The sequence below is a fragment of the Rattus norvegicus genome, chromosome 13 (assembly GCF_021556685.1).
Source record: "Rattus norvegicus strain SHRSP/BbbUtx chromosome 13, alternate assembly SHRSP_T2T, whole genome shotgun sequence".
Lineage (NCBI taxonomy): Eukaryota > Metazoa > Chordata > Mammalia > Rodentia > Muridae > Rattus > Rattus norvegicus.
In genome coordinates this window covers 18,002,287-18,024,721 of record NC_141546.1, presented here as the reverse complement: position 1 = coordinate 18,024,721, position 22,435 = coordinate 18,002,287, and the positions used below count along the sequence as shown (strand labels likewise).

The following is a 22,435-nucleotide window of genomic DNA, read 5'->3' as shown; positions in this document are numbered from 1 at the left end:
AAAGAGGTAAAGCCATCTAGTGGAAGAAAGATAGACTATTTCAACAAATGGTCCTGCTTCAACTGGTAGTGAGCATATAGAAGCATTCAAACTGATCTATCCTTATCACCCTGTATAAAGCTCAAGACCAAGTGGTTGAAGTACCTCCACATAAAACTAGATACACTCAAACTAATAGAAGAAAAGGTGGGGGAAGAGCCTCAAACACAGTGGGCACTGGGTAAAATTTCCTTAACAGAATATCAGTGGCTTATGTTCTAAGATCAAGAATTGATAAATGAAAGTTCACTAAATTGCAAAGGTTCTGTGAGGCAAAGGATACTATCATTAGGACAAAACTGCAACAAACAGTTTGGGAAAATCTTTACCAATCCTGCAACACATAGAGGGCAAATAATGAACAAAAAAATCCAAGATAGTGAAAATTATTTTCAACAATGAAAGAAGTTCTGGGGGACTTACCATCTCCTATTTTAAGATGTATTAAAGAGTATTCATGGCAAAAACTGTATGGTATTGGTACAGAGTCAGGCAGGTACACCAATGGAATAGTATTGAAATTCCAGAAATGAACCAACATACCTATGGTCACTTGGTCTTTCACAAAGGAGCTAAAACTATTCAATAATAAATAGACTGTATTTTCAAGAAATGGTGTTGGTTCAACTGTAGGTCATCATGTAGAAGAATGCAAATCAATCCATTCCTATAGCCTTTCATAAAGCTCAAGTCCGAGAGGTTCAAGTCCTCAACAAAAATACCAGATACACTGAAAGTAATCGAAGAGAAAGTGGGGAAGAGCCTTGAATACATGGGCATAGAAGGAAACTTCCTGAGTACATCAATGGCTTATGCTCTAAGATCAAGAATGGACATATGAGACATCATAAAATTCATAGCTTCTGTAAGGCAAAGAACATTGCCAATAGGACAAATGGTAACACATATATGGGGAAATGTTCTTTATCAATCCTACATCTGATAGAGAGCTAATATGCAGTATATACAAAGAACTCCAGAAGGTAGACTCCAGAAAACCAAATAATGCTATTCAAAATGGGGTACAGAACTAAACAAATAATTCTCAATCTAGGAATATTGAATGGCTACAAAGCAGCTAAGGAAATTTTCAAAGTCATTAAGGAAATTCAAATCAAAGCTTCCCTTAGATTCCACCTAATATCTGTCAAAATGGGTAAGACCAAAAACTCACATGACCACAAATGCTGGCCAGGATGTGGAGAAATAGGAACATTCCGCCATTGTTGGGATTGCAAACTGGTAAACCACTCTGGAAACCAGTCTGGAAATTCTTCCTAAAAATGGACATAGTACTACCTGAGGAACTTGCTATACCACTTGTGGGCATACCCAAAATACGCTTCAACATATAACAAGTACACTTGCTCCACTATGTTCACAGAAGCCATATTTATAATAGAAGCTGGAAAGAACACAGAGGTCCTACAATAGAGGAATGGATACAGAAAGTTTTGTACATTTATAGTGGTGAAATACTCTGCTTTAAAATCAATGTCTTCATGAAATTCTTAAGCAAATGGATGGAGCTAGAAAGCATCATTCTGAGTAAGGCAACCCAATCATCAAAGAACACAGAACACACAATCATCAAAGAACACAGATGATATGCATTTACTGATAAGTGGACATTAGGCCACAGAATACTGAAGATATAAGAACACATGAAGTTCCAGAAGAAGAAAAATAAAATCTGGATGCCTCAGTCCTTCTTAGAAGTGGGAACAAAATACTCACAGGATCAAAAACAGAAACAAATTTAGGAGCAGAAACTGAAGGAAAGAAAAAAATTCGATTGAGGCATTTCACTCTAACTATGATCTTTGTGAGGAATGAGGAAGAGTTAGACTTACTATGTTATATTTTACAAAACTATACTTTTATAAAAATACAATGTTCTGAAATTTAAAAGATCATTTTTACTTCTACTTTCAATAAAGTAGGGCAAACCCACTTAATATCAAGTCAGTATTCTCTTATTAGAGAGCATTTATTGAGCTCCAATGATTTAAGGCAGATGGTATCCCTCAAAGGTATGATTAAGAAATTACTAAGTACATCTTACAAAATATATGCCTAACACAATAATGACATATATAATTAATGTCAGTCTTAATTATCTAATCTTAATGTTCCTATTCACTATGAAATTTCATGTGTCTACAGATTAGTTTTTCTTTTAAACTAGCCTCAAAAAAAACTGATATAATTGAAATAAATATGCATACACTTAAAATCACATTCTATTTGAACAGCAAATGCCATCAATTTACATGTGTTTTGAAGCTTCCTAGGTCACTGCAGTAACTCTATTTTAAGAAAAGTATTTAGGAGACACCACCGGAACCTGAAGGAAACAGACCGTATAAACAGTTCTCTGCACCCAAATCCCGTGGGAGGGAGAGCTAAACCTTCAGAGAGGCAGACAAGCCTGGGAAACCAAAGAGACTGTTCTCTGTACATACATCTCGGACGCCAGAGGAAAACACCAAAGGCCATCTGGAACCCTGGTGCACTGAAACTCCCGGAAGGGGCGGCACAGGTCTTCCTGGTTGCTGCCGCCACAGAGAGCCCGTGGAGAGCACCCCGCGAGCAAACTTGAGCCTTGGGACCACAGGTAAGACCAACTTGTCTGTTGCAAGAAAGCTGCCTGGTGAATTCGGGACACACAGTGGCAGAATTCCTCTAGGACCGGGCACATCCTGTGTTTACCGGAAGTTCCACACCCGCCGCGCAGATCTCTGCTCCCAGACCCCGTGGGAAAGAGACCTCACCACCTGGTCAGGTGGGCACTCCTGGGGCTGCAGAGCGGAAGAGACCACCAACACTGCCCACCCCTGCCCACATCCCTGGCCCAAGAGGAAACTGTATAAGGCCTCTGGGTTCCCATGGGGGAGGGCCCAGGAGTGGCAGGAGCCCTGCCTGAGACACCGCCGGAACCTGAAGGAAACAGACCGGATAAACAGTTCTCTGCACCCAAATCCCATGGGAGGGAGAGCTAAACCTTCAGAGAGGCAGACAAGCCTGGGAAACCAGAAGAGACTGCTCTCTGCACACACATCTCGGACGCCAGAGGAAAACACCAAAGGCCATCTGGAAACCTGGTGCACTGAAGCTCCCAGAAGGGGCGGCACAGGTTTTCCTGGTTGCTGCTGCCTCAAAGAGCCCGTGGGCAGCACCCTGCGAGAGAACTTGAGCCTAGGGACCACAGGTAAGACCAACTTGTATGCTGCAAGTGACCTGCCTGGTGAACTCAAGACACAGGCCCACAGGAACAGCTGAAGACCTGTACAGAGGAAAAACTACACGCACGAAAGCACAACACTCTGTCCCCATAACTGGCTGAAAGAAAACAGTAAAACAGGTCTACAGCACTCCTGACACACAGGCTTATAGGGACAGTCTAGCCACTGTCAGAAATAGCAGAACAAAGTAACACTAGAGATAATCTGATGGCTAGAGGCAAGCGCAGGAACCCAAGCAACAGAAACCAAGAATACATGGCATCATTGGAGCCCAATTCTCCCACCAAACAAACATGGAATGTCCAAACCCACCAGAAAAGCAAGATCTAGTTTCAAAATCATATTTGATCATGATGCTGGAGGACTTCAAGAAAGACTTGGAGAACTCCCTTAGAGAAACACAGGAAAACATTAATAAACAAGTAGAAGCCTACAGAGAGGAATTGCAAAAATGCCTGAAAGAATTCCAGGAAAACATAAATAAACAAGTAGAAGCTCATAGAGAGGAGACACAAAAATCCCTGAAAGAATATAAGGAAATCATAAATAAACAAGTAGAAGCCCATAGAGAGGAGTCACAAAAATCCCTGAAAGAATTCCAGGAAAACACAATCAAACAGTTGAAGGAATTAAAAATGGAAATAGAAGCAATCAAGAAAGAACACATGGAAACAACCCTGGATATAGAAAACCAAAAGAAGAGACAAGGAGCTGTAGATACAAGCTTCACCAACAGAATATAAGAGATGGAAGAGAGAATCTCAGGAGCAGAAGATTCCATAGAAATCATTGACTCAACTGTCAAAGATAATGTAAAGCAGAAAAAGCTACTGGTCAAAAACATACAGGAAATCCAGGACTCAATGAGAAGATCAAACCTAAGGATAATAGGTATAGAAGAGAGTGAAGACTCCCAGCTCAAAGGACCAGTAAATATCTTCAACAAAATCATAGAAGAAAACTTCCCTAACCTAAAAAAAGAGATACCCATAGGCATACAAGAAGCCTACAGAACTCCAAATAGATTGGACCAGAAAAGAAACACCTCCTGTCACATAATAGTCAAAACACCAAACGCACACAATAAAGAAAGATATTAAAAGCAGTAAGGGAAAAAGGTCAATTAACATATAAAGGCAGACCTATCAGAATCACACCAGACTTCTCGCCAGAAACTATGAAGGCCAGAAGATCCTGGACTGATGTCATACAGACCCTGAAAAAACACAAATGCCAGCCCAGGTTACTGTATCCTGCAAAACTCTCAATTAACATAGATGGAGAAACCAAGATATTCCATGACAAAACCAAATTTACTTTGTACAAATCCATTACTACAAAGGATAATAAATGGTAAAGCCCAACATAAGGAGGCAAGCTATACCCTAGAAGAAGCAAGAAACTAATCGTCTTGGCAACAAAACAAAGAGAATGAAAGCACACAAACATAACTTCACATCCAAATATGAATATAACAGGAAGCAATAATTACGATTCCTTAATATCTCTCAACATCAATGGCCTCAACTCCCCAATAAAAAGACATAGATTAACAAACTGGATATGCAACGAGGACCCTGCATTCTGCTGCCTACAGGAAACACACCTCAGAGACAAAGAGAGACATTACCTCAGAGTGAAAGGCTGGAAAACAATTTTCCAAGCAAATGGTCAGAAGAAGCAAGCTGGAGTAGCCATTCTAATATCAAATAAAATCAATTTTCAACTAAAAGTCATCAAAAAAGATAAGGAAGGACACTTCATATTCATCAAAGGAAAAATCCACCAAGATGAACTCTCAATCCTAAATATCTATGCCCCAAATACAAGGGCACCTACATATGTAAAAGAAACCTTACTAAAGCTCAAAACACACATTGCTCCTCACACAATAATAGTGGGAGATTTCAACACCCCACTCTCATCAATGGACATATCATGGAAACAGAAATTAAACAGAGATGTAGACAGACTAAGAGAAGTCATGAGCCAAATGGACTTAACAGATATTTATAGAACATTCTATCCTGAAGCAAAAGGATATACCTTCTTCTCAGCTCCTCATGGTACTTTCTCCAAAACTGATCACATAATTGGTCAAAAAACGGGCCTGAACAGGTACAGAAAGATAGAAATAATCCATTGTGTGATATCGGACCACAACGGCCTAAAACTGGTCTTCAATAACAATCAAGGAAGAATGCCCACATATACTTGGAAATTGAACAATGCTCTACTCAATGATAACCTGGTCAAGGAAGAAATAAAGAAAGAAATTAAAAACTTTTTAGAATTTAATGAAAATGAAGGTACAGCATACCCAAACTTATGGGACACAAAGAAAGCTGTGCTAAGAGGAAAACTCATAACGCTGAGTGCCTGCAGAAAGAAACAGGAAAGAGCATATGTCAGAAGCTTGACAGCACACCTAAAAGCTCTAGAAAAAAAAGAAGCAAATACACCCAGGAGTAGAAGGCAGGAAATAATCAAACTCAGAGCTGAAATCAACCAAGTAGAAACAAAAAGGACCATAGAAAGAATCAACAGAACCCAAAGTTGGTTCTTTGAGAAAATCAACAAGATAGATAAACCCTTAGCCAGACTAACGAGAGGACACAGAGAGTGCGTCCAAATTAACAAAATCACAAATGAAAAGGGAGACATAACAACAGATTCAGAGGAAATTCAAAAAATCATCAGATCTTACTATAAAAACCTATATTCAACAAAACTTGAAAATCTTCAGGAAATGGACAATTTCCTAGACAGATACCAGGTACCGAAGCTAAATCAGGAACAGATAAACCAGTTAAACAACCCCATAACTCCTAAGGAAATAGAAGCAGTCATTAAATGTCTCCCAACCAAAAAGAGCCTAGGTCCAGATGGGTTTAGTGCAGAATTCTATCAAACCTTCATAGAAGACCTCATACCAATATTATCCAAACTATTCCACAAAATTGAAACAGATGGATCACTACCGAATTCCTTCTACGAAGCCACAATTACTCTTATACCTAAACCACACAAAGACACAACAAAGAAAGAGAACATCAGACCAATTTCCCTTATGAATATCGACGCAAAAATACTCAACAAAATTCTGGCAAACCGAATCCAAGAGCACATAAAAGCAATCATCCACCATGACCAAGTAGGCTTCATCCCAGGCATGCAGGGATGGTTTAATATACGGAAAACCATCAACCTGATCCATTATATAAACAAACTGAAAGAACAAAACCATATGATCATTTCATTAGACGCTGAGAAAGCATTTGACAAAATTCAACACCCCTTCATGATAAAAGTCCTGGAAAGAATAGGTATTCAAGGCCCATACCTGAACATAGTAAAAGCCATATACAGCAAACCAGTTGCTAATATTAAACTAAATGGAGAGAAACTTGAAGCAATACCACTAAAATCAGGGACTAGACAAGGCTGCCCACTCTCTCCCTACTTATTCAATATAGTTCTTGAAGTTCTAGCCAGAGCAATCAGACAACAAAAGGAGATCAAGGGGTACAGATCAGAAAAGAAGAGGTCAAAATATCACTATTTGCAGATGATATGATAGTATATTTAAGTGATCCCAATAGTTCCACCAGAGAACTACTAAAGCTGATAAACAACTTCAGCAAAGTGGCTGGGTATAAAATTAACTCAAATAAATCAGTTGCCTTCGTCTATACAAAAGAGAAACAAGCCGAGAAAGAAATTAGGGAAATGACACCCTTCATAATAGACCCAAATAATATAAAGAACCTCGGTGTGACTTTAACAAAGCATGCAAAAGATCTGTACAATAAGAACTTCAAGACACTGAAGAAGGAAATTGAAGAAGACCTCAGAAGATGGAAAGGTCTCCCATGCTCATGGATTGGCAGGATTAATATAGTAAAAATGGCCATTTTACCAAAAGCAATCTACAGATTCAATGCAATCCCCATCAAAATACCAATCCAATTCTTCAAAGAGTTAGACAAAACAATTTGCAAATTCATCTGGAATAACAAAAAACCCAGGATAGCTAAAGCTATCCTCAACAATAAAAGGACTTCAGGGGGAATCACTATCCCTGAACTCAAGCAGTATTACAGAGAAATAGTGATAAAAACTGCATGGTATTGGTACAGATATAGACAGACCAATGGAATAGAATTGAAGACCCAGAAATGAACCCACACACCTATGGTCACTTGATTTTTGACAAAGGAGCCAAAACCATCAAATGGAAAAAAGATAGCATTTTCATAAAATGGTGCTGGTTCAACTGGAGGTCAACATGTAGAAGAATGCAGATCGATCCATGCTTATCACCCTGTACAAAGCTTAAGTCCAAGTGGATCAATGACCTCCACATCAAACAAGACACACTCAAACTAATAGAAGAAAAACTAGGGAAGCATCTGGAACACATGGGCACTGGAAAAAATTTCCTAACAAAACACCAATGGCTTACGCTCTAAGATCAAGAATCGACAAATGGAATCTCATAAAACTGCAAAGCTTCTGTAAGGCAAAGTACACTGTGGTTAGGACAAAACGGCAACCAACAGATTGGGAAAAGATCTTTACCATTCCTACAACAGATAGAGGCCTTATATCCAAAATATACAAAGAACTCAAGAAGTTAGACCGCAGGGAAACAAATAACCCTATTAAAAAATGGGGTTCAGAGCTAAACAAAGAATTCACAGCTGAGGAATGCCGAATGTCTGAGAAACACCTAAAGAAATGTTCAACATCTTTAGTCATAAGGGAAATGCAAATCAAAACAACCCTGAGATTTCACCTCACACCAGTGAGAATGGCTAAGATCAAAAACTCAGGGGACAACAGATGCTGGCGAGGATGTGGTGAAAGAGGAACACTCCTCCATTGTTGGTGGGATTGCATACTGGTACAACCATTCTGGAAATCAGTCTGGAGGATCCTTAGAAAATTGGACATTGAACTGCCTGAGGATTCAGCTATACCTCTCTTGGGCATATACCCAAAAGATGCCCCAACATATAAAAAAGACACGTTCTCCACTATGTTCATTGCAGCCTTATTTATAATAGCCAGAAGCTGGAAAGAACCCAGATGCCCTTCAACAGAGGAATGGATACAGAAAATGTGGTACATCTACACAATGGAATATTACTCAGCTATCAAAAACAACGACTTTATGAAATTCGTAGGCAAATGGTTGGAATTGGAAAATATCCTGAGTGAACTAACCCAATCACAGAAAGACATACATGGTATGCACTCATTGATAAGTGGCTATTAGCCCAAATGCTTGAATTACCCTAGATGCCTAGAACAAATGAAAATCAAGACGGATGATCAAAATGTGAATGCTTCACTCCTTCTTTAAAAGGGGAACAAGAATACCCTTGGCAGGGAAGAGAGAGGCAAAGATTAAAACAGAGACTGAAGGAACACCCATTCAGAGCCTGCCCCACATGTGGCCCATACATATACAGCCACCCAATTAGACAAATGGATGAAGCAAAGAAGTGCAGACCGACAGGAGCCGGATGTAGATCGCTCCTGAGAGACACAGCCAGAATACAGCAAATACAGAGGCGAATGCCAGCAGCAAACCACTGAACTGAGAATAGAACCCCCGTTGAAGGAATCAGAGAAAGAACTGGAAGAGCTTGAAGCGGCCTCAGACCCCATATGTACAACAATGCCAAGCAACCAGAGCTTCCAGGGACTAAGCCACTACCTAAAGACTATACATGGACTGACCCTGGACTCTGACCTCATAGGTAGCAATGAATATCCTAGTAAGAGCACCAGTGGAAGGGGAAGCCCTGGGTCCTGCTAAGACTGAACCCCCAGTGAACTAGACTGATGGGGGAAGGGCGGCAATGGGGGGAGGTTTGGGAGGGGAACACCCATAAGGAAGGGGAGAGGGGAGGAGGTTGTTTGCCCGGTTACCGGGAAAGGGAATAACACTCGAAATGTATATAAGAAATACTCAAGTTAATAAAAAATAAAATAAAATGTAAAAAAAAAAGAAATTAAAAAAAGAAAAGTATTCAGATTGGCTCATTTTCTGAGACAGTAGCTGGAATTAATGAGTTCTTTAATAGTTCACTGTACATACAATTATTAAGCTTGAAAAGGTTTGTGTCTGTCTGCCTGACTCTGTGTTTGAATGTAAATATCTCTCTGTGTGTTTAAAATCAACTTGTTAACTTCTTGAATTACTTCTTACTGATAGGATCCTTTATCCTGACAAATCTGAAAGTGAGTTAAGGATAGGGTTATGTATATCAGAAGTTCCATTATGATAATGGACAATGTGTCATGTACTGGAGGCCTGGTTTGAAAAAAAAGTATAGCAAAGAGAACTAGCATTTGTATTTCTCTATATGTTGACTGCAGATATGATTAGCTGGCTAGACTTTTCTCACAGTTTCTTCTCTGTCTTTAAGGGCTAAATCTTCTAAAACTATGATCCAAGTTTGCCCTAAGTTCCTTTTGTCATATGTACTGATTAACATAGTAATAAGAAAGGCAACTAATACACTTAGAGGTGTACACATTTGAATATGGTTGCAGAACAAGTGTTAAGGCACCTCAAAGCTCCCCTGACACTGAAGTTTCTGCCAGGGTAAGGAGGAGATCTTTGCACTGGAAAATGATTTTCTTGTTAAGCTGCCAATCTGTGAAATTTACTCTTCTTGGAATTAATTAAGAAAACAAATAAATCAACCTACAACAGCAGTAACCAAACAACTAACTTCTCTATACATAAGGCAAAAATTGTCCTGCAAGGGAACACTCTATAACAGTGAATGTTGTATGCCATCTGTCTACAAAGACAGCAGAAAAATGGCTAATTAAAACATGCATAAGAATGTATCTGAAAAACAAGTTCAGATATGTGTCTTCCTGAGATAAAGAACTAGACCATTCGGTAGAAGATAGGTTGGGAAATGAGTAGGAACAGAAGGACAGTGTCTCATACTGAATGAGTAAACTCATCCTAGGAAGATATTCATACACATCCTTTCCATCATCTGTGATATATAGCTCCAATCTTCAGATAATGTGAGTGTGTAACTTAGAGTTTCCTTTGAAAACATGAAAGTAAAGGAACCATGAATTCTGGATAGGGAAATATAAGTATATAGAATATAAGAAGGAAAGAATGGATAAAAGAGGATGGATAAAACTGAGCAGTGAGGAAGAAGGCCAAATCAGAACTGTGATGAAGAGGAATAAGAAATAATATGTAGGTTTGGAGGGCCACAGAGGAATATATAATTTATTTCATTTTTATGTTTATCTAAAGTCTCTCTCTCTCTCTCTCTCTCTCTCTCTCTGTGTGTGTGTGTGTGTGTGTATGTGTGTGTGTGTGTTTGTGGTTATGTGGTTGTATGCATTTGTTTGTTTGTGTGTGTGTGTGTGTGTAATTAATCTGAGCTTATTCTCTTCTAATGTTCTCTATAAGAAATATAGAAAACCAACAGAATTCTCAGTGTTAGACACGACAACTTTTCTTTTGAATTGTTGGTCAGCATAGTCCAATAGTCTCCCCAAACAGTATAGGATATAGATGGTAACCTTACTTGCTAAGCAGAACATGAAGGCAAATCCTTATTTTTGAATACATGACACACTTTAGAAACAGAACATGAAAAATCCCATCTGGATCTGACTTAGAAGTCTCCTCTGTGAGGAATACATTTCTAGTACTGGAATGTGCTATGCAAGATGTTGAGGAAGAAAATAACCAATAATCTTTCTAAGCCATGGTTCATCTAATAATAATTATCTTACTGACAGTACTGTCTTCCAGGACAACCATACCAGCCCATAAGCTTTCAGCATTTTTGATAAATGAACGTTTACAGAAAGTCAAATATATATATATATATATATATATATGTGTGTGTGTGTGTGTGTGTGTGTGTGTGTGTGTGTGTTTGTGTGTGTGTGTGTGGGTATGCTTCCTCCTCCTCCTCCTCCTCCTCTTCCTCTGCCTACTCCTCCACTGGTACTGCTGCTTCTGTTTCTTCCTTCTCCTTCTCCTTCTCCTCCTTCTCCTTCCCCTTTTCTGGCTTCTGCTTCTGCTTCTGCTTCTTCTGCTTCTTCTGAATCTTCTGCATCTTCTGCTTCTTCACTGCTTCTGCTTTTTTTCCTCCTCCTTCTCCTCCTCCTCCTCCTCCTCCCCCTCCTCCTCCCCCTCCTCCTTCTCCTCCTCCTCTTCTTCTTTTTGTTTTTTTTTGCAAATGGTAATAGTTAATGCAGAAACTCAGATTATGTCATACTGCTGAGATCAGCTAACTAACTATTGATTACTCTACCCAAATGATGATTTGAATATCACCCACTTCAATGTATAAGAAGTATATGTACAAGAAGTATCACAGAGTATAGGACATAGGGAAATCGTTGCAATAGAGTACTGTCCTGCAGTGAATGGCCATCACAATAGGAACTCAAACCTGTAAACACCAAGCAAAATATGAATAGGATGTGAACTGGGGAGGAAAAATGACATGAATAAGAGTGGTAGATTAGAAAGATTGATTAATAATACCGATATGTTCACAACATAATTTATATATGTAAATATTTTATATTTTTTAAAACAATATTTTATTAAATACAATTTAGGGGAAGACAGTTTAGTCAATAATAACTCTAAAGAATTTTTCAGGTATGTATTGATACAGAAACAGACACATTGTTAACTATTGAATCAAAGACCCAGAAATAAATCAACAAACCCAGAGACACTTGTTTTTGACAAAGAAGGCAAAACCATATAAGTGAATAGGAAGACCATCTTCAACAACTGGTGCTGAACTTTCTGGATGTCCACATTTAGGAAAATGCAAATACACAAATATTTATTACCCCACATAAGACTCGAGTCCACATGGATAAAGTACATCAACATAAAACTGAATATAATAAATCTCATAGAAGAGAAAGTGAGAAATTCCCTTGAACAAATTGGTACAGAAGACAATTTCTTAAACAGAACACCAATAGCTCAGGCTGTAAGATTAACAGCTGATAAAATAGAACTTCATGAAACTGAAAAACGTAGGATATTGTCATTTGGATAAAATGACAGCCTGCATATTGGGAAAGTATCTCCAACAAGCCTCTACATGAAATAGAGGTAATCTCAAAAATATATAAAGAACAGAAGTTACTCACCACACACACACACACACACACACACACACACACACACACACACACACACAAATACTAATTTAAAAATATGGTACAGGGCTAAACAGAAAATTCTTATGAAGAATCTCAAATGACCAAGGAACACTTAAAGAAATGTTTGAAGTATTTAGTCACCAGGGAAATACAAATCAAAACAAGCCTTATACCAGTCAATATAGCAAAGATCAAAAATTCAAAAGATAATAAATGCTAGTGAGGATGTGGAACAAGGGGAGCAGTTTTCCATTACTGGAGAGAACACAAAGTTGTCCAAGCCCTTTGGAAATCAATTTGACAGTTTGTGAGACAAGCAGAAATAGTTTTACCTCATACTCAGCTATAACGTTCATGGCATATACCAAAAGACATTCCAGTAGCCCACAAAGACATTTGCTCAACTATGCTCATAGCATCTGTATTTGTAGTAGCCAGAAACTGGAAACAACTTGTATGTTTCTAAACAAAGCACTGGATAAAGAGAATGTGGTATATTTACACAATGGAATACTATTTATCTATGAAAAACAAGGATGTCATGATTTTTCCAGGCAAATGACTGGAATTGAGAATATCATCCTGAGTGAAATAACCCATTCACAAAAGGATAGGTCTGATATATATTCACTTGTAAGGTGATATTAACCATAAAATACATAATATACCACAATGCCCTCCACAGACACAAAGAATCTTAACAAGGAGGAAGGCACAATGAGGATGCTTTAATCTCACTTAGAAAGGAGAATGAAATAGTAATAAGAAGTAGATGGAGAGTGGAAACTGTGAGTAAAAGGGGAAGGGAATGGGAATGGGTGGGTTCAGGATGAGATGTGGGGAGTAACAGAGGAGATGGCTAGGCAGGGCCTGCCAGTAGGATATAACGTGAATAAGTAACAAGTAAAATTATATCTACAGAAATATGTTTTCAAAGAATGAGTTTAAGTGGGTCAGATACAATGAGAAAGTCAGTATTCTGGAGAATGTATTTTTCTGGTCAATACTTTTTATGCTTTAATTAGCTTAACATTGTAATATATCAGTTACCATTTTGAAATAGGATATGTTTTGCAAGAAGATCAACCAAGCATTAAAAAGGTACTTACAATAGTTCATGGAAAATATTGATCAAGTATTAACTGATACTTTAGTCTGATGGCTAAATAATTCCCATTTCAATTCATATAAATTAAAATTTTATTTTGGGTCCTTCATAAATTAAAATTTGTATATAAACATATTTGAAATAGGAAGTGATTTCTCCCTAAGAAGAATCATCACTCCTTTTTTCTTTCTATCCGTAAAAATGTCATTTTTCTCTGTGCATCAGAGATGATTAGCACTTTCCCACAAACATAGAAGGGTAATTTCTCAATTCCAGATCTGGGCTGACTCATTTTGTTATAAACAGTGTCAGATGAAATACCACATCGTCACCTATGAATGTGCCAAATGCAAGAGTTTCACTGTATCTTTGGCTTTTAGTTGTCATAAAAATAAACTCCTAGGATTGAAATATTTATAGGAAATATGGGTTCTTTTAGCTCTTGTTTTAAGACTGGGTAAGCCAAAAACCTGCAGCTGCATCTTGATAAGACTTTATGCTACAGCTGTCAGAACATGCTGGGAATAATGGAAAAGAACGGAGCATTAAAGCAAAACAGAGGATAATGACCTTCACTATTCACTATGGAGGAGTCCCTGACCAATATAAAAATATAAATATTGAGCTAAGTATAAGCAAATGAATGAACACACATACAGATATATTTTTTTTTGTTTCTAGAGGTGAAGTGACTGTTTACTTTGAGTTCCTGACTTAACTTTCGCTCAGCACTACACGTTGACCTAGAATTGTAAGCCATATAAATCTTTATCCACAAAGTTACTTTTTACAAGGTATTTTGGCACAAAAGCATAGAGCAAACTTTAGTAGCAGGGCACATTACTATCTCAGAAATCCATTGTGGAATTGGTTGCCTTGAAATTCCAAGAGAGCATTCTTCGCAAAGATCATTCCAGCTGTTACTGAAACCTGACCATAGCTGGAGAGGACAGCACTATCCTCAATCATAAAATGCAATGATATTGGCTACTTGGATAACAGTTCCTTGTCTACAATGAGCGTGAAGATTGGACTACTCTCCCTGCTAGCTTTAATTGATGTCCATTTGCCTTGCAGATGATTTAAATTATTTCTCCTACTGTTTCTGTGCAGGAAATCTGATGGGCAAAATGTCTTTAATGTCTGTTGTGCTTGTTTGCATGTATGTGTGTTTGTGTATGTATTTTTTAAAAAAGTTTTGTGAAGTTCCCATTAAAAATTAAATAAGTTTTTTTAGCTATGTCTCCTTACACATATGAAACTTCATATTTATACATTGCATCTTCACATAACTTCACATTAAAATGCATACATCAAAAAGAGGCAAATTTGTTAAAAAAAAATCCATGTCAAATTTTTGCTAATGCCCTGTTGTGTTGAGGAGCCACTGCACACCAAGAAAGGAAGGATGAAGCAAAACCAGGTTCCATGGTCCAGTGCACACCAAGTAGGGATGCACTAGGATGATATGGATGGATCGAATCCAAATTTCAATTTCCAAGAATTCTCTTGAGTTGTCTGTCATCTTCTCTTAATATTTCTCTTCCTGGAAACACACTAGATAGGAAAGCATGACACAATATCCAGAACCAGTAGTCCAGTAGGATCCATTTTTCAGCAAAGGGAGGAGTTTCCCCAGAAGTTTTCAATACTATAGACCTTTAATGGTTAATGTTTCATGTATAATGTAACCCCACCCCCAAAAACATGACCATATAATTACAGAGATTCTAGGTACTGCAATTACATGACAAAAAAGTGTTGACTACCTGACTAAGAGTTACTTGTCTATGATTTTGGATAGTTCTTGTCTTTCCACTGTTATCTTTGGTTGCTGGTGTTGTTCCTTGAAGAGGCTGAGTTTTTGGTTTTTTTTTTTTTTTTTTTTTTTTAAGCTGGGAACCAAAACCAGGGCCCTGTGTTTGCTAGGCAAGCGCTCTACCACTGAGCTAAATCCCCAACCCAGAGGCTGAGATTTTTTAGCTCAGTGTTTTAGTACAGGAAAACTATGGATTCTCTTGCATGTCGGATGACTCCTTAGTTATAGCATCGTACAAGATCAAGAGTCAAAAACTCAATGATAGAGTTTGAAGTAAATAATTAAAACACACACATACACACAAACACACACACACACACACACACACACACACACATACACACCCACACAGTCTCCACAGTTAGAATACCAAGAAAAAAAATTCTTTAGCAAAGGTTATTTTAAAAATTTAAATTATTATTTAGAAAATATTCTAACAATATTATTTAAAAATATTTTATACAAAGAATCGGTGGGTGGTGATGTGTTTAGACTTATGGATAGAAGCATGGAATTTACACTCTGTAACCGGCTGTGAGAGGAAGCCCGTGTGAAATGAGATAGCAAAATTGGACAGCTCATTAAGAAGGAGGAAAGGAGAAGGCCTAAAACAAGGTTCTGGATATGAATGGCTTTGACATTACAAAACTGTACAAATAAATTTTTCTGGACATTGACCAGAAATTCCCAAGAGCAATGCAGAAAATTTAAGCTCTCAGCTTCTTCAAGATAAGTTAGAAACAAATGTCCTAAAATATAGCTTCTCCAAATCTACAGAGATGAGTAATTCTATCCTTCCAGTTCTTTTAAATTCTATGTTTAGCAAATAATAAACTCCAGCCTGAGATCATGACCATTTCACCTGAACAAGCTGTAGTTATTATTAAATAAGTTATTACTACATAATTATTATTTTTGAAGGATTGGTAGTTTAGTATTAGTTAAACATTATAAGAAAGATGTTAGCATTAAGCAGGTATGTGGGTCTGTATGTGTGTGACTTTGTGTGTATGTTTGTGTTTGTGTGTTTTCACATACACACACAAATATGCATGCAATTGCTACCATGTTAGTTTAGCTCTTAGATTTATATGAGTCCTTTTGGATATTTCAGTGAATATATATCGTATATGGCCATGTGTGTGGCGATATGGTATACATAGAAGCTAGTAAAGGGTTTTGAATTCATTGTAGCTACAGGCACAGGTGGTTATGAATTGAACACTATGGTTAATAAGTTTAGAATACAGATCTTCATGATTGAGCAGAAAGTACTCTTCGACAACGAACAATTTCTTCAGCCCTCATTTACTTTTTAGAATATACTTTTGATTTGTAATTTCTTGTACTTTTTTTGAGCCAATGGATGAAACATAAATATTATGTATTTAATAAGCCTGTGTTTAGAGGGCCTATTTCACTATTAAAGTGGCTGCCTAGCTATACATTCTGATTTCCATAGTTGCCTCTAGTTTGCTGTATAGGGTTGAGTCCACAGTGGAATTTTCCCATTCACTTGAGCATGTCTGTTGTATTTGTTCAGCTCAGGTTTGGGCAATCAAGTTGGTGATGTTTTATGGTTCAAGCTTCTGACATTATTAGGAAAACACAATCTCAGAGCAAACTTCCTGTTCATCTGGCTCTTACAGTCATTTTATCCTCTCTTTGAATAATGTACCAAAACTAACTATTTTCTATATGTATTCACTGGGACTGAGCTCTACAATACTGCATTTGATTGGTTTGTTTTGGTAATATTCTCCTTTTGTTAGAAAGCAAAAATTTCTTGTTTTACTTCTCCAATTTTTTCTTTTATAGGATATCTTCAAATGTTATCCCCATTCCTGTTCCCATTCTAGAAACACTCTATCCCAACTCCCTCCTTCCTGCTCTAAGAGGGTGTTCCCCCACCCACTCCCTTGGGCCTCCCTGTCCTGGCATTCCCCTACACTGGATTATGGAACCTTCACAAGAAGAAGGGCCTCTCATCCTATAGATGCCCAAAAAGGCCATCCTTTGCCTCATATATGACTGGAGCCATCGGTTGATCCATTGCTATTTGGTTGGTGGCTTAATCCCTGAGATCTTTGGGTTGTCTGGTTTATTGATATTGCTGTTCTTTCTATGGAGTTGCAAATGCTTTCAGCTCCTTCAGTCCTTTCTCTAACTCCTCCACTGGGGATCCCATTCTGAGTCTGATAGTTGGCTGTGAGCATCCGACTCAGTATTTGTCAGGCTCTTACAGAACTATATCAGCTATATCAGGCTCCTGTTAGCCTGCACTTCTTGGCATCTGGAATAGTGTCTTTGTTTGGTAACTGTATATGTGACAGAGTGCCAGGTAGGGCAGTCTCTGGATGACCTTTCTTTCAGTCTCAGCTCCATATTTTGTCTCTGTATTTCCTCCTGTGAGTATTGTGTTCCCCCTTCTAAGAAGAACTAAAGTATACAAAAGATGATCTTCCTTCTTCTTGAGCTTCATGTTGTCTGTAAATTGTGTCTTTGTTATTCTGTACTTTTGGACTAATATCCACTTATCAGTGATTGCATGCCATGTGCATTCTTTTATTTTTTTTAACAAATAATGTTTTATTGAAGCACAGTCACAATCATTTGTTTATTCAGTAATTGTGGCTGTTTTTATGCAATGAAGACAATGGGGCTAGGCAGTTATGATACAGACAAAATGATCTGCCAAGCCAGAGTATTTACTCTCAGGTCTCTTATAGAGCATGTGGGCTGAAACCTTGTTGAGTAACAAGTGTTACTTGTCTAGCTGTAACTTACATCATTTTCAGAGGCATGCAAAGAGTTACAGTCAGAGAAAATATGTGGACAGAAGCCCACTGTGTATGTGTGGGTAAGTGTGTGTGTGTGTGTGTGTGTGTGTGTGTGTGTGTTAGTGTGTGTGTATGTTTGTGTGTATGTGTATATGTGTTGCAAACTTGTACGCTAGCATTTGGGAAGTGGAAGGAGGAAGATTTAAGAGTTTATAGCTAGAATGGGCTGCATGAAAACTGATCATAAAATAAAGGAATGAATGACATGTGGCCTGTGGCTTTTATGACATTCTGGACAGTTTAAAGGAGAAAATTTAAAATGCAAAACAGTAGGCAGTATCTCTAGGCAATAATTTCAATGAACTGGACTATTACAGAGAAAACCGAAGGCCAGTCCAATACACATGTCAAGTGAATATTCCTTGTGTTGGCAACAGTATGTCTCCTGCTGAAAGAATTATAAGTGGCTGACAGACTGTGACTGCCATGTTGGTATACAGGCCTCTTTCTCCGAAAATGTCCATGAGAGATGAAAAAGGAGAGGATAGGAACTGTGAGGCATTGTCTAGAGGCCCAGTGCCCAGGCCTCAGAACTTCAGGACAATGACAGGCCAGTACTTCGGCTGCTTTCTGTCACAGTGCTTGTCAAAGCTCAGCTGAACAGCAGCCTCCATGGCTAAGATCTTGGGAGCACTGTTTCCATATAAGCGCTTCATCTCTGTTTGGCGTCGCTCCCAGGGCTTCTCAGATGGGGGCTCCACTGACCTGTGGTGGTTGCCATGGTCTGCATTTGCTTAGTCAATCAGATGTTCCTTCTCCAGCTGCTGCTGTCGCCTTCGCTCTTCTCTGTGTCTCTCGGTCTGTGCGAAGTACTGGCAGAGTTCCTCAGTGATTTCCATATTGCTCAGGACACACTCCACTTCATCATCTGAATCCAACTCCAGCTTTTCCTCTTCAGACAGTGCTTCATCTTCTCTTGCGGATGCCTGGGTTCTCTGGCTGTCATACAGAAGCTTCTCGGTGCTTTTGAAATGGGAAACACTGTAAGGAGACTCTGCCACTCCATGTGCTGGCCTTGAGAGTTCCAAGGATGTCCAGTCTCATAAGCAAGAGAGTTCCAGGGTAGAATTCCATGAGGGAAGAACCATGGAGAAGTGAAATAGGAATCCCTGAACTTTCTTAGGCATTCTGGTGGATTTGCATCCAGAGCATTCCATGATGATAATGTTGCCAGTATCTTGCCTATATTGGGTGAGAATACCAAGATGTAGTAGCCCTTTATTTTGAGGCCATTGTTGTTACCTCTGATTGCAAAAGTCCAAGTGGGAACTCATGGACACGCAGCTTGCAGATCTCGGGCGCTGGGTAACAACGGTTACCTCACTCAGAATGATATTTTGTAGTTTCCTCCATTTGCTTAAGAATTTCATGAAGTCATTGTATTTAATAGCTGAATAGTACTCTACTGTTTAAATGTACCAGTTTTTTGATTCCATTATCCTGTTGAAGAATATCTGGTTTCTTTGCAGCTTCTGGCTATTATAAAGAAGGCTTTTTTTTAATGTAGAGTAAGGACTACTTTATAATCACTTATGTGTGATTATAAATAAAAATGGAATTCAAAAATCCAGGAATTGGATTGGGGATTTAGCTCAGTGGTAGAGCGCTTGCCTAGCAAACGCAAGGCCCTGGGTTCGGTCCCCAGCTCCGAAAAGAAAAAAAAAAGAAAAAAAAATCCAGGAATTATTTGAAGAATTTTGTTTCTAAAGAACTGAGGATTGTATATTTTCCCCATACTTCAGGACAGTCTTAAACTTCTAAAATAATTTAACAAACTTTATGAAATATCAATCACTAAAAAGATAAAAGACCCTTGCCACTGGCTGGGCAGGGGTTCCTGAGTCCCTGGATCTTGGTGACCCAATTGCTCCGGGTGTTAGGGCAAATGTTGTGGCTTCTCCTGTGATCATGGAAATTTCAGAACACCTGGGATTTGGGCCCCCTCTCTGTGTGGGAGGAGTGCGTGCAAAGCCAGCATCTAATATCTGTTTATGGTACAAATTCAAACTGGAAGGAACCTATGTTGCTGGTCAGGATAGGGTTCCTGCATCACAGTATCCTGCGTGTTCCCTGTTGCTCCATGTTTTGGGGCAGTTCTTTTGTCCTCCTCACTTGTGTTCCTGGGTACATTGGAGTACCTGGGGCTTCCTCTGGGTGTTGTGGAAATGGGTCTTTTTTTATTTTCTTAACATCACATATTTGACCTTGATTCATTATTAAATATAATTAAAAAAAACATTCCAATCATGAGGAAGATGAGAGTTCATCCTGTCTTCTTGTAGTTTGTTATACTGGCATATAGTTAGAAGCTAGCAAATTTGAAAAGAAGTGATCTTGGCTTCACCCATGCAATAGCCTTGGTATATTTCTCTATATTTTCATGTACTGGACTTTTTCCTAAAGCGTAATACACTTATCAATCATTGTTTATGAATGGTTAGGGAGTATTGTACAAGACATAGAATTCTGCTTACACTTTTGAAAACTTACACTTTTGACAAGTATGTAAATAATTCATTAAACTGCCTAATGTTTTAGTAACCTAAGAAAAAGGACTAACCTTTTGTTGTATCTTACCTCCAGGGGCTATGCCAAAGCTTGATATTTAGTAGTAGTTTAGTGATTATGTTTTTGTTATTTGTGTGCATATTATATAACAGACATAGTCACTTGTTTGACTGCTGAATGACAAAATATCTTAAAGCTTTTGGAATATAGAATTAAGAACAAAATGATGCTGATGATGGTGACTTCCACAGATTTCCATGGCATGAAACAGCATTAATAATTTTTAATAATATTAAGTAATCATTGGCTTTAAGTAAATATTTGGTTTGGCTATAGTTGTATTTATTCCCTGGTCATACCTTGAACTGGAAATGCCAGAAAATGATGGAATCAGAAGTAAAATATTGATTTCATGTGTTTACACTATTGAAAAACTACATTTTCTTTATAATGGATTTTCTTCATACTGTATAACTTAAACTTTTCTTCTTAGATTAAATGTTTGAAGTATTAACAAAGGTATTTGACCATCCCACAGAAGTAAGTGAAATTGGCCATTGAGGTCTTAGGGAACTAATGATACACCATGGATGTCCATGATTTATTTTTCCTATACTTTATGTACAGCTACTACAAATATCCACATAATAAATGTGTGCCTGTCAAAACCACATATGGATAAATATGAACATATATGCACATTAATGAAATCATTTCTACAGTAAAAGCACACAATATATCTGTCATTTCCTAAAGTTTTCTGGGGTTTATTTTTGTTTTGTTTTACCAAATCCTTCTCAGGGATTCCACCACTTTAGATTAAAGCTAAACTCTTGGTGTCTTTTAATACTGTGCTATGATGTATAGAACTAATTCTTCTCATATAAGTAGACTAAGAAAAAGATCCCTAGGGGTTGGGGATTTAGCTCAGTGGTAGAGGGCTTGCCTACCAATCACAAGGCCTTGGGTTCGGTCCTCAGTTCCAAAAATAAAAAAAGATCCCTCACTTCCTTTCCCCTCATTACTTAATAGATAGTAACAGAAATGTCCAGAAAAATAATGTTTTATAGTAGAAGTTTAATGTTCACCAATTTGGTTCAGAAAAAGGGAGCTTAAAGCAAATTACTAAATGTGTCAAACTGATGGTCCTTGCCATGAGATTAGAAATGGGACCATCTTTTATAGAATGTTTGTGATACCCAAAAATTCAATAATTTTTACTTTTCTTCTACGGATTCTGATTAACAGAAACTATGACAGTGATAGCTGTAAAATTTATACATGATTCCTTATTATAGAATCCAATGTAAAATTAAACAAATAAAAGGAAATTTTTATTATGTAACTCTCCATCATTTATAAAATGAATGTCATTTTGTTTCAGTTACACCACTACTGTCTTTGAGTTTCTCTCTTCTATAGTTGAAACTCTTTTCAACAAGTCTCCTTACTATGCTCAACTCTTCACTTTATATGTGACTCATGGAGGGTGATTGTATATGCAAAGGACACTAATTTCCAGAGCAAAAAGAAATGTATTGGTGATTACAACATGGAAGAAAATTACACTACTACCTGTATAATTTACAAAAGTCCCTCAGGAAGGGTAGAGCCATGTGTCCCTTTTCCCATCACTATGAGATGTTGCTTTCCAAGTGTTTTGCAGGTCTTGTGCAGAAAA

At 37.9% G+C, this 22,435-nt stretch overlaps 1 pseudogene; it reads right to left on the bottom strand.

Annotated features, from left to right (window-relative positions):
- Positions 1 to 18,773: 18,773 nt before the first annotated feature.
- Gemin8-ps4 (gem (nuclear organelle) associated protein 8, pseudogene 4) lies at positions 18,774 to 19,479 on the bottom strand (annotated as a pseudogene).
- Positions 19,480 to 22,435: the final 2,956 nt, after the last annotated feature.